At 44.0% G+C, this 9,241-nt stretch overlaps 1 long non-coding RNA gene across 1 annotated transcript; it reads left to right on the top strand.

The window, feature by feature from the left end:
- The first annotated feature begins 4,008 nt into the window (after positions 1-4,008).
- LOC129460012 (uncharacterized) lies at positions 4,009-6,873 on the top strand. Its single transcript, XR_008650122.1, has 3 exons — positions 4,009-4,080; positions 6,327-6,443; positions 6,588-6,873. It is a non-coding gene; the product is annotated as an uncharacterized lncRNA (long non-coding RNA).
- The last annotated feature ends 2,368 nt before the right edge of the window (positions 6,874-9,241 follow it).

Here is a 9,241-nt window from a genome sequence, read left to right as displayed (position 1 = left end):
ACATGTCTTTCCCCCATAAGGAGAAAGGTGGAATCTTGAGCTGTCACATCTCGTTGACCTGAACTTGGTCTCGTGGCCACACCGGGCTGCACGGGAAGCTAAGAAATAAAACCTAACAATTGAAGTTCTATTTTTAAACTAGAAGGGAAAAGAAACATTGGGAGGTAATTATTAATCCTATTAGTCTCTACATGTGTACTGTCCAATATGGCCACCATCAACCACATGTGGCTACTGGGCACTTGAAAAGTGGCTGCTTTGCTGATAGGATCATTCCACAATGTGTGCATGTCTTGAAACATCACATTGTATCCTGTAAATATATAGTTATCATTTGTCCATTAAAAATACAAGAAGACTTTTTTTAAAAAGGAAATGCTGCTGGTCCAAATTGGGATGTGCTGTAAGTATAAAATACACACAGGATTTCAGAGTCTTAGTATGACAAAAAGAATGCAAAATATTTCTCAGCTTTTATATTGATTACATATTGAAATGATACTATCATTGAAATAATACCCAAATATACTGGTTTAAATAAATGTTATTAAAATAATTTCATCTGTTCCTTTTTACTTTTTAAAATGCAGCTGCCTGGGCACAGTGGCTCATGCTTATAATCCCAGCACTTGGGGAGGCCAAGGCGGGTGCAACACTTGAGGTTAGGGGTTCATGACCAGCCGGGCCAACATGGTGAAACCCTGTCTGTGCTAATAATACAAAAATTAGCTGGGCCTCGTGGCAGGCACCTGTAATCCCAGCTACTCAGGAGGCTGAGGCAGGAGAATCGCTTGAACCTGGGAGGTGGAGGTTGCAGTGAGCAGAGATCGCACCACTGCACTCCAGCCTGGGCAACAAACTGAGACTTCATCTCGAAAAAATAATAAAATAAAATAAAATAAAATGCAGCTACTGTAAAACTTCACATTATACATGTGCTGCACATTGTATCTCTATTAAGCAGTGCTGCTCTAGAATAACCCATACAGTCTTCTGAAAGACTCCAGGCTTGGAAAGTGGGACAGAGATGGGAAATTTAGCAAGAGAACAAAGAAAGAGAAACAAAAGAGTTTCAGAGAGGAAGGGAGGGAGAGAAGGAGAAAGGAAAGAGAAGGAAGAAAGGAGAAAGGGAGGGAGGGAGGGAGGGGAGGCACCAATGATGATTAAGTCATGGATGAGTTCTAGACTGCAAGGTTGACTTCCCCAATGGAGTGGAAGGAAGAATTTGAGGAGATCCAGGGATGCAGAAAAGATGTTGAAAGATGGCTTTATTGAATGAACCAAAAGGAAAACTGCATTTTTGATTTTCCAGGCCTGGACGTAAAGGTCTGAACCCTGGGGACTGCACATAGAAAATCCAGGATCAGGGCCCCAGCACTCTAGGGCACTTCTGGGAGCTGTCTCAGTGACTCCATATATCTGTCAGTTGTCTACCACCCTGACTCCCCTCAAACTTAGGCAGTGGCCGCAGAAGACTGTGGCAGCAGGCAGAGCAGGGAGCCCTGTACCGTCGTCCTGGTGCCTTGTCACAGATCCCAAAGTGCCTTTACTGGAACTCTAGGACAATTGAAGTTGTTGCAGGGTCCCTGGGGACTGTCAAACATAAGCCTGGCCCCACAAGAAAACTGGGCCACGCACTGATGAATGCAAAGAACACTCTTCTGTCTCCCAAAGCTCCAGAGGGGAGAATCCAGTTCACTTTTGCTTTTAAATGAATTTTTTTTTTAAATCCCAAACCAGATGTTAAGCACAGGTAGAGCTGAAAAAGAAAATGAAAGATTTGGCAATCATCTGGTGAATTTCAGCTGGATAGAGAGCTACCCTCGATCTGCTTTGGGAACTAATTGATCTTGGTGAGTTATTCACATTGATGCAAAAAGAAAACAGAAAAAAAGTGCTCCCCCTTCATTTTGAGTGTTGATCTATAGTGAGAGGAAACCAAAGGTCTCTTTGTTCCTGAATAATATTTTCACCAACCATTACTCCCACTGTCATGAGCACAAATGGAGCAAAACATATTGTTAAATACTTTGTGTTATTAGAGGAAAGGGATGCTTTTGCTGCCCCCGCTTTTTTTTTTTTAATTATAAAGACAGCGTTTTGCTCTGTCACCCAGGCTGAAGTGCAATGGCATGATCATAGCCCACTGCAACCTGGAACTCCTGGGCCCAAGTGATCTTCCCACCTCAGTCTCCCCAGCAGCTGGAACCACAGCCACGTGCCACCACGCTCAGCTAATTTTTTTAAAATTTTGCGGAAGGTGAGGTCTTGCTATAATGTCCAGGCTGCTCTCAAACTCCTGGCCTCAAGCGATTCTCCTGCCTTGGCCTCCCGAAGTATTGGAGTTACAGCCGTGAGCCACCACACCCAGCCCAAACATTTTTATAATAATAAGAATTTTTATTATCGTTAATGTTACTTTAAAGGCAATTCAGCTCTTCTAACTCAAAGTCTTTCTGTTGCAATTTAATAACTTTAAAAAGTGTTATTAAATATACTTTTCAAAGATTTGAACTTTTTGACAAAAGTTTTCAATTTAGATCCACTGGAATTTGTATTGTACATTTCAATGCATTTGGTGTGGCCATATTTAAATAGCTATTATGTTTTCTTTTACTCCTAGTATTAGAGTGTCGGGAGTTGCAGGCTTTCCACCAACGTCAGACACCTGCTAATGGGTTTTGTTGACATTTAGAGTGAAATAATTAAGGTACAAAACATAAATGTGGGTAACTGAGGAATTATTACCTGCACAACGAGCTGACAGTGGGTAGAGTGTGAGGCCTAGGGAACTCATGGTTACGGCCAGTCAGTAAGCAAGTAAACACAGTGAGTGCGTGGAAGTTTCGCACCTGGGAAATGGCCCAAAGAGCAGTAATTCCAGAATCCTCTGAACCTGTTCAGACAGTTGGGGTGGAAGGTTTATGATGCTATCTGACTCCTCCCTCACTTGGAGCGTGAATATGCTTGTGTCATGACTCAGAGGGTTAATTTCCTTTTAAAAGGAGGCTTGTGGGCACGGGCCAGAGGCAATTGCCTTTGAACAACTGCTCCTTTGGCACGTTTTGCTAATGAAGAAGAATGAATGCTGCTATTATTTAATAAAGATTTTTTTTTTTTTTTTTTTTTTTTTACTTAAGGTTCAGTCCTTTCCATTTTATGGTTTTGGTTTTTATTTTTCTTTCTTTCTTTTTTTTTTTTTTTTTGAGATGGAGTCTCGCTCTGTCACCCAGGCTGGAGTGCAGTGGCGCGATCTCGGCTCGCTGCAAGCTCCGCCTCCCAGGTTCACGCCATTCTCCTGCCTCAGCCTCTCCAAGTAGCTGGGACTACAGGCGCCCGCCACCACGCCCGGCTAATTTTTTTTTTTGTATTTTTAGTAGAGACGGGGTTTCACCGTGGTCTCGATCTCCTGACCTCGTGATCCGCCCGCCTCGGCCTCCCAAAGTGCTGGGATTACAAGCGTGAGCCACCGCGCCCGGCCTTATTTTTCTTTTTTTGAGACAGTCTCACTCCCTTCTCCCAAGCTGGAGTGCAGTAGTGCCATCTTGGCTCACTGCAACCTCTACATCCTCGGCTCAAGCGATCATCCCACCTCAGCTTCCGGAGTAGCTAGGACAACAGGCACCAACATGAGGGGCTAATTTTTTATTTTTGGCAGAGACAGGGTTTTACCATGTTGACCTGGCTGGTCTCCATCTCCTGGGCTCAAGTGATCCACCCCTTCTGCCTCCCAAAGTGCTGGGACTCCAGGTGTGAACCACCACGCCCAGCCACATTTTGTGGTTGTTATTTGGCAGTAAAGCTGGAGGTACTTTGTCCTCTAGCTGAAACTAGCTAAGTGGTGATACTAACTCTCTTCTCTGAGTTAGGAAATTCCTGCAGCCTACAAAAGCCTGTTGAGGAATTGTCAAGTCAAAGAGTTCTAGAATGCCAAGAGATCTTCAGTCCAGCTGGTCTTCAGTCCAGCTTGTTTCACACTGAGGAATCTGACCCTCAGAAAATAATCAGATACCCGGAGCTCACTAGTGGCAGAGCCGGCGACACCCGCTCCTCTCCAGCTCTCTCTTTAGGGACAGAGAGGTATTATTCTTATTTTTAATGAAAACAGCTGCATATATTGTGGATAGAATTGTTAAAATATCTAATTGTATTAATTAGATACGCACTTTTAAATATTAAGCAATATTTTGGTTTCAACCCGCAAGCCACACAAAAATACAGAAATCCTCCACCTCAGGCCCTCTTCCCTGGTTCCTCCGCCGTTACCAATATGTGAACCATTCCCAGGATTTGAGCTGAAGTGTGGGGGAAGGAAGGAAGCTGTGTGGCAGCCGGTGGAGCTGATTACAGGGTTGGACGCAGCAGAACTAGAACCCGTTTCTCTTCATTCCCAGCCCAGTCATCTTTACACAACTTTTTCTTTCTTCCTTCCTTTTTTCTTTTTAGAAACAGGGTCTTGGCCGGTCGCAGTGGCTCACGCCTGTAATTCTAGCATTTTGGGAGGCCGAGGAGGGTGGATCACCTGAGATCAGGAGTTGGAGACCAGCCTGGCCAACGTGATGAAACCACATCTCTACTAAAAATACAAAAATTAGGCCGGGCGCAATGGCTCATGCCTGTAATCCCAGCACTTTGGGAGGCTGAGGCGGGCGGATCACGAGGTCAGGAGATTGAGATCATCCTGGCTAACACGGTGAAACTCCGTCTCTATTAAAAATACAAAAAATCAGCTGGGCACGGTGGTACTCGCCTGTAGCCTCAGCTACTCAGGAGGCTGGGCAACATAGCAAAACCATGATTCTACAAAAAAAAATTTTTTTAACTAGCTGGGTGTGGTGGTGCGTGCCTATAGTCCAAGCTACTCAGGAGGCTGAGGCAGGAGAATCACTTGAACCCGGGAGGCGGAGCTTGCAGTGAGCCAAGATGGCGCCACTGCACTCCAGCCTGAGTGACAGAGCGAGACTCCGTCTCCAAAAACAAACAAACAAACAAACAAACAAACAAAAAACAAAAATTAGCCGGGCGTGGTGGCAGGCGCCTGTAATTCCAGCTACTCAGGAGGCTGAGGCAGGAGAATTGCTTGAACTGGGGGTGGAGGCAGAGGTTGCAGTGACCCAAGATCGCGCCACTGCACTCTAGCCTGGGCAACACAGTGAGACTCCATCTCAAAAAAAAAAGAAACAGGGTCTTGCTCTGTTTGTTACCCAGGCTGGAGTACAGTGGCACACTCATGGTTCACTGCAGCCCCCAGCTCCTGGGCTCAAGCGATCCTCCCGCCTCAGCCTCCTGAGTAGCTTGGACTATAGGCACACACCACCACACCCAGCCAGCTTTAAAATTTTTTTTTGTAGAATCATGGTTTTGCTATGTTGCCCAGGCTCGTCTCAAACTTGTGGGCTCAAGTGGTCCTCCTGTTTTGGCCTCACAAAGTGCTGGGACTACATGTGCACACCATCGCATCTTGCCTTCAACAACTTTTAATTGTTCCTTTTACTAGGGACAAACAGCAGCAGTAACAACATCCCTCTCACACTACTGGTAAGTTGTTTTGATTTCTTTTTTCTTTTCTCTCTCTCTTTTTTTTTTTTTTTTTGAGATGGCATCTTGGTCTGTCACGCAGACTGGAGTGCAATGGCGCGATTTTGGCTCACTGCAACCTCCACCTCCCAGGTTCAAGTCATTCTCCTGCCTCAGCCTCCCAAGTACCTGGGACTACAGCGCCCGCCTACTTTTTGCATTTTTAGTAGAGATGAGGTTTCGCCATGTTGGCCAGGCTAGTCCTGTACTCCTGACCTCCAGTGATCCGCCTGCTTTGGCTTCCCAAAGTGCTGGGATTACAGGCGTGAGCCACCGCGCCTGGCTGGTTGGTTTGATTTCTATCAGACATATTTTAATTCCCTACATTATTTAATGTGTAAATGTAGAATTTCATGTTCTTTTTAGTGAAAGAATTTCAGGTCTTCAGGGTATAATGAGGTAGGAAGGCTTAGTCATCTAGGGAACCTATACCATGTACTTATTATCTTTTTAGTGTTGGGATTAGGGTTGCCAGATAAAATACAGGATGCCCCACTAAATTTGAATTGCTAAACAACAGGGACATACTTAGACACAAACATTATTCAGTGTTTATCTGAAATTCAAATGCCGCTGGATGTCAGGCATTTCTGTTTGCCAACTCCAGCAGCCCCAGCTGGGAGGTGCCCCCTGAGCTCCTCTCCCTGGAAGTCCTCTTACCTGCTGTCAGCTGAGCAATTTGCCAGGCTTGCTTTGGGAGCTGGCTTGAAGTTATTTGGATTTGATGACTTTCTTTCTCTTCTGTACAGGAATCTACTTACCAAGATGGCAGGAGCAAGTGGTTATCAGAGCCTGCTTTCTAGAAATACAGTTAAATAAGCAGCCCCGTCTCTTTTTCTCCACTTTCAGTCTTGGGGAAGGGATTTGTAGATTAAAGTCATTCCACCTCTTTATTTAATAATTCTGTTTTGCATACCCCTTACTGGATGATCATTCCTTAGAGAGGTTTGCAGTCAAAAGCCCCATTCTTTATTGTATTAAACATCACAGAGTCCCATGTTTTCCTTCAGGAATATGTGAGCAGGAGAGAAGGGTCATGTTGGAGCAGCCAGGACTCAGAGCATTTCCGCAGACTGAGTCTGGATCCTTTCCTTCAGCCTCCAGGAATACTCCTGGCTCCACACCCAGAATGGTAATCCAGGCAACGGCTCTGGTGTGTGGCCACGCTGCCACCTATTACCTGTGGGTCCAAATGCAGTGACTCAACTTCTCTGTGCCTCTCTTTCCACATGTGTAAAATGAAGATAATGTTGCTATTGTAAGAATTGCATCAATCAATACACAGCACTCAGTGAATCTGTTAACCAATCAGTGGATCACGCCTTACATGCTGGGCATGTTCCCTCTTCTCTCTAGGACCTCAGTGACCCCAGCTGTGAAGTGGCTATAGCTAATCCACTTGGTCTATAGGATTTGTAAAGGAACATGTTAATAACCCTCAAGTGACTGCAGAGAATGGGGCCATTCTTTTTGGGAAAAATATAGATTGTTTATCATCAGGGATGAATACTTAAAAGAAAATCTGGGAATTTTTTTGTAAGTCACAAAGAAGGATTTGGGAGGGGTTGCACACTTTTGAATGGGATTGCCTCTCTCGGAACTGTAGGGAAATGGGTGACACAGAAGTACTAGGGGTTTTGGAGCTGTTCTGAGTGAACACACAGGTCCAGTGTGGCTACTCGGGGGCAGGGCCCCTGGAATTTATCCTGTTTTGCCTGCAAAGCTGATTATCCAGCTGCCTCTTCTCACCACCACGATATTATCACCAAGCAACTGACAATAATTAAATCTGAGGACTCAACAATCACGCACTAAGATAAAAGACTACTGTGCTGTTGTGTTTCAGTAGGTATATAGAGAGAAGTGGGAAACTTCAGGATTAATGAAATGTAGATAATATCAAGAAATGGCCAAAACACTGAAACACTAAATTAGGAAAAGAGTCTTATGCAAATATTTGGTACCAATGCCTGCTTTATTTTTTTACATTTTGTAGTTTAATTTTTGTTTTTTGATACAGGCTAGAGTGCAGTGGCACAATCACGGTTCACTGCAACCTCTACCTCCCAGGCTCAAGCTACCCTCCTGCCTCAGCCTCCCAAGTAGCTAATTTTTCTGTGTTTTCAAGGGTTCTCACTATGTTGCCCAGGCTGGTCTCAACTCCTGGACTCAAGTGATCTTCCTGCCCTGGCCTCCCAAAGCACTGAGATTACAGGCATGAACCACTGTGCCCGGCCAATGCCTGCTTTAAACAACAGGAATAGTCACTTATCAGACCCTTAGAATGGCGTGGGTGTCCAACTGGAGTGAAGCCTGGGTATGGATGGTTTTGAAAAGCTCTAGGGGTTAAGAGTGACTACCTTAATGTATTCGAAGTCCCATACTTTCATTACATTTTAGTGTAGACAAATTTGAAGCTGGTCCAAGAAACTCACTCTATATTCCTTGCAGTGTGCTGCATGTTTATGTAAACTGTGTGGTCAACTGTACATCATGCTCATTCCTTGGTGTGCATTCATTCCTCATTACCTCCTTTTGTTGCTTTATTGGTTCTGATTTGAATTACCCTCCAGATATTGGATCTAGATAACTCTTGGGATCAGATGGCTTTCTCTAGCCATGAGAGTCAAGAGGATAGTTTCAAGAGTGGGAAAGTGTACGTAGCCCCTCCTGCGTTGCACAAAGTTAGCCAAATTTATGTCTTTTTCGTGTGCACCATATGAGGTGTAAGTTGGAAGGATGAGTAGGCTTGGATATAGAGCTGCAGCATGTTGGAACCCGTTCATAAGCATGTTGGACATCACAGAGGCTGGAGCCCTGCAGAAGAGAATTGTCGTATTCAAATGTTATTGTGAAATCACAGAAAGAGAGCTGACCTGCCGGCAAGAAACCTAGATCTTCTATTACTGAGCACGTGACCTTGTTGGATTATTTTAAACCTTCAGAATCACAGTTATAACACCACCCATCCTAACTTCCTAAAGAACAAGTGAGTCTGCACACATGTGGAGACCGTAAAACCCTATCCAAATGCAATGCGTGATTAAATAAGCACATGCTTATGTAAGCATATTGTTTAGGTTTAGTTTGCCCTGGAGGTTGTATTTATTATATAGTCTCCAAGAGCAAGAAACCATGTCCCACTATATGATATTCATGTGTGCTAACTACGAATTCTCTGAAAATGATTCTGTTATTATTACCAAAGGACAAGGGCTATAAGAGAGTTTTATAAAACAAACTTGAAGTCTGTCATTTCTATAAAACATCCTTATTTGGGTAAGCAGAGAGGCTTCCACAGGTTTACAAATGATTTCACAATCAAGTCTCAAATTAGTGACAGCATCCAAAAAGATCTTTGGTGTCTTTCCAAACTGCTCCAAGCATTAGACTCTCCCAAAGGGAGTGTTCCATTAAATCATCACAGAGCTGGCCTATTCTCTGTCCAGTCTGGGGTCCATTCTTTGTAGAATTATGACCTTGTCAGGGCATCCACAGGTGAATAGTTTCTCAGATTCTGACTCACATTAATCAAATCCATAAGAGAGTGGTATATATATTTCTCGGATTCTGACTCACATTAATCAAATTCACAAGAGAGTGGTATATAAAATAGAATATCAATGCATTGATTAATTGCTATATACTATCAATTAATTGATAG

Source organism: Symphalangus syndactylus, chromosome 1, assembly GCF_028878055.3.
Source record: "Symphalangus syndactylus isolate Jambi chromosome 1, NHGRI_mSymSyn1-v2.1_pri, whole genome shotgun sequence".
NCBI classification, from domain to species: domain Eukaryota; kingdom Metazoa; phylum Chordata; class Mammalia; order Primates; family Hylobatidae; genus Symphalangus; species Symphalangus syndactylus.
Note: the sequence above shows the minus strand (reverse complement) of the source record. Positions and strands in the feature narration are given on the sequence as shown.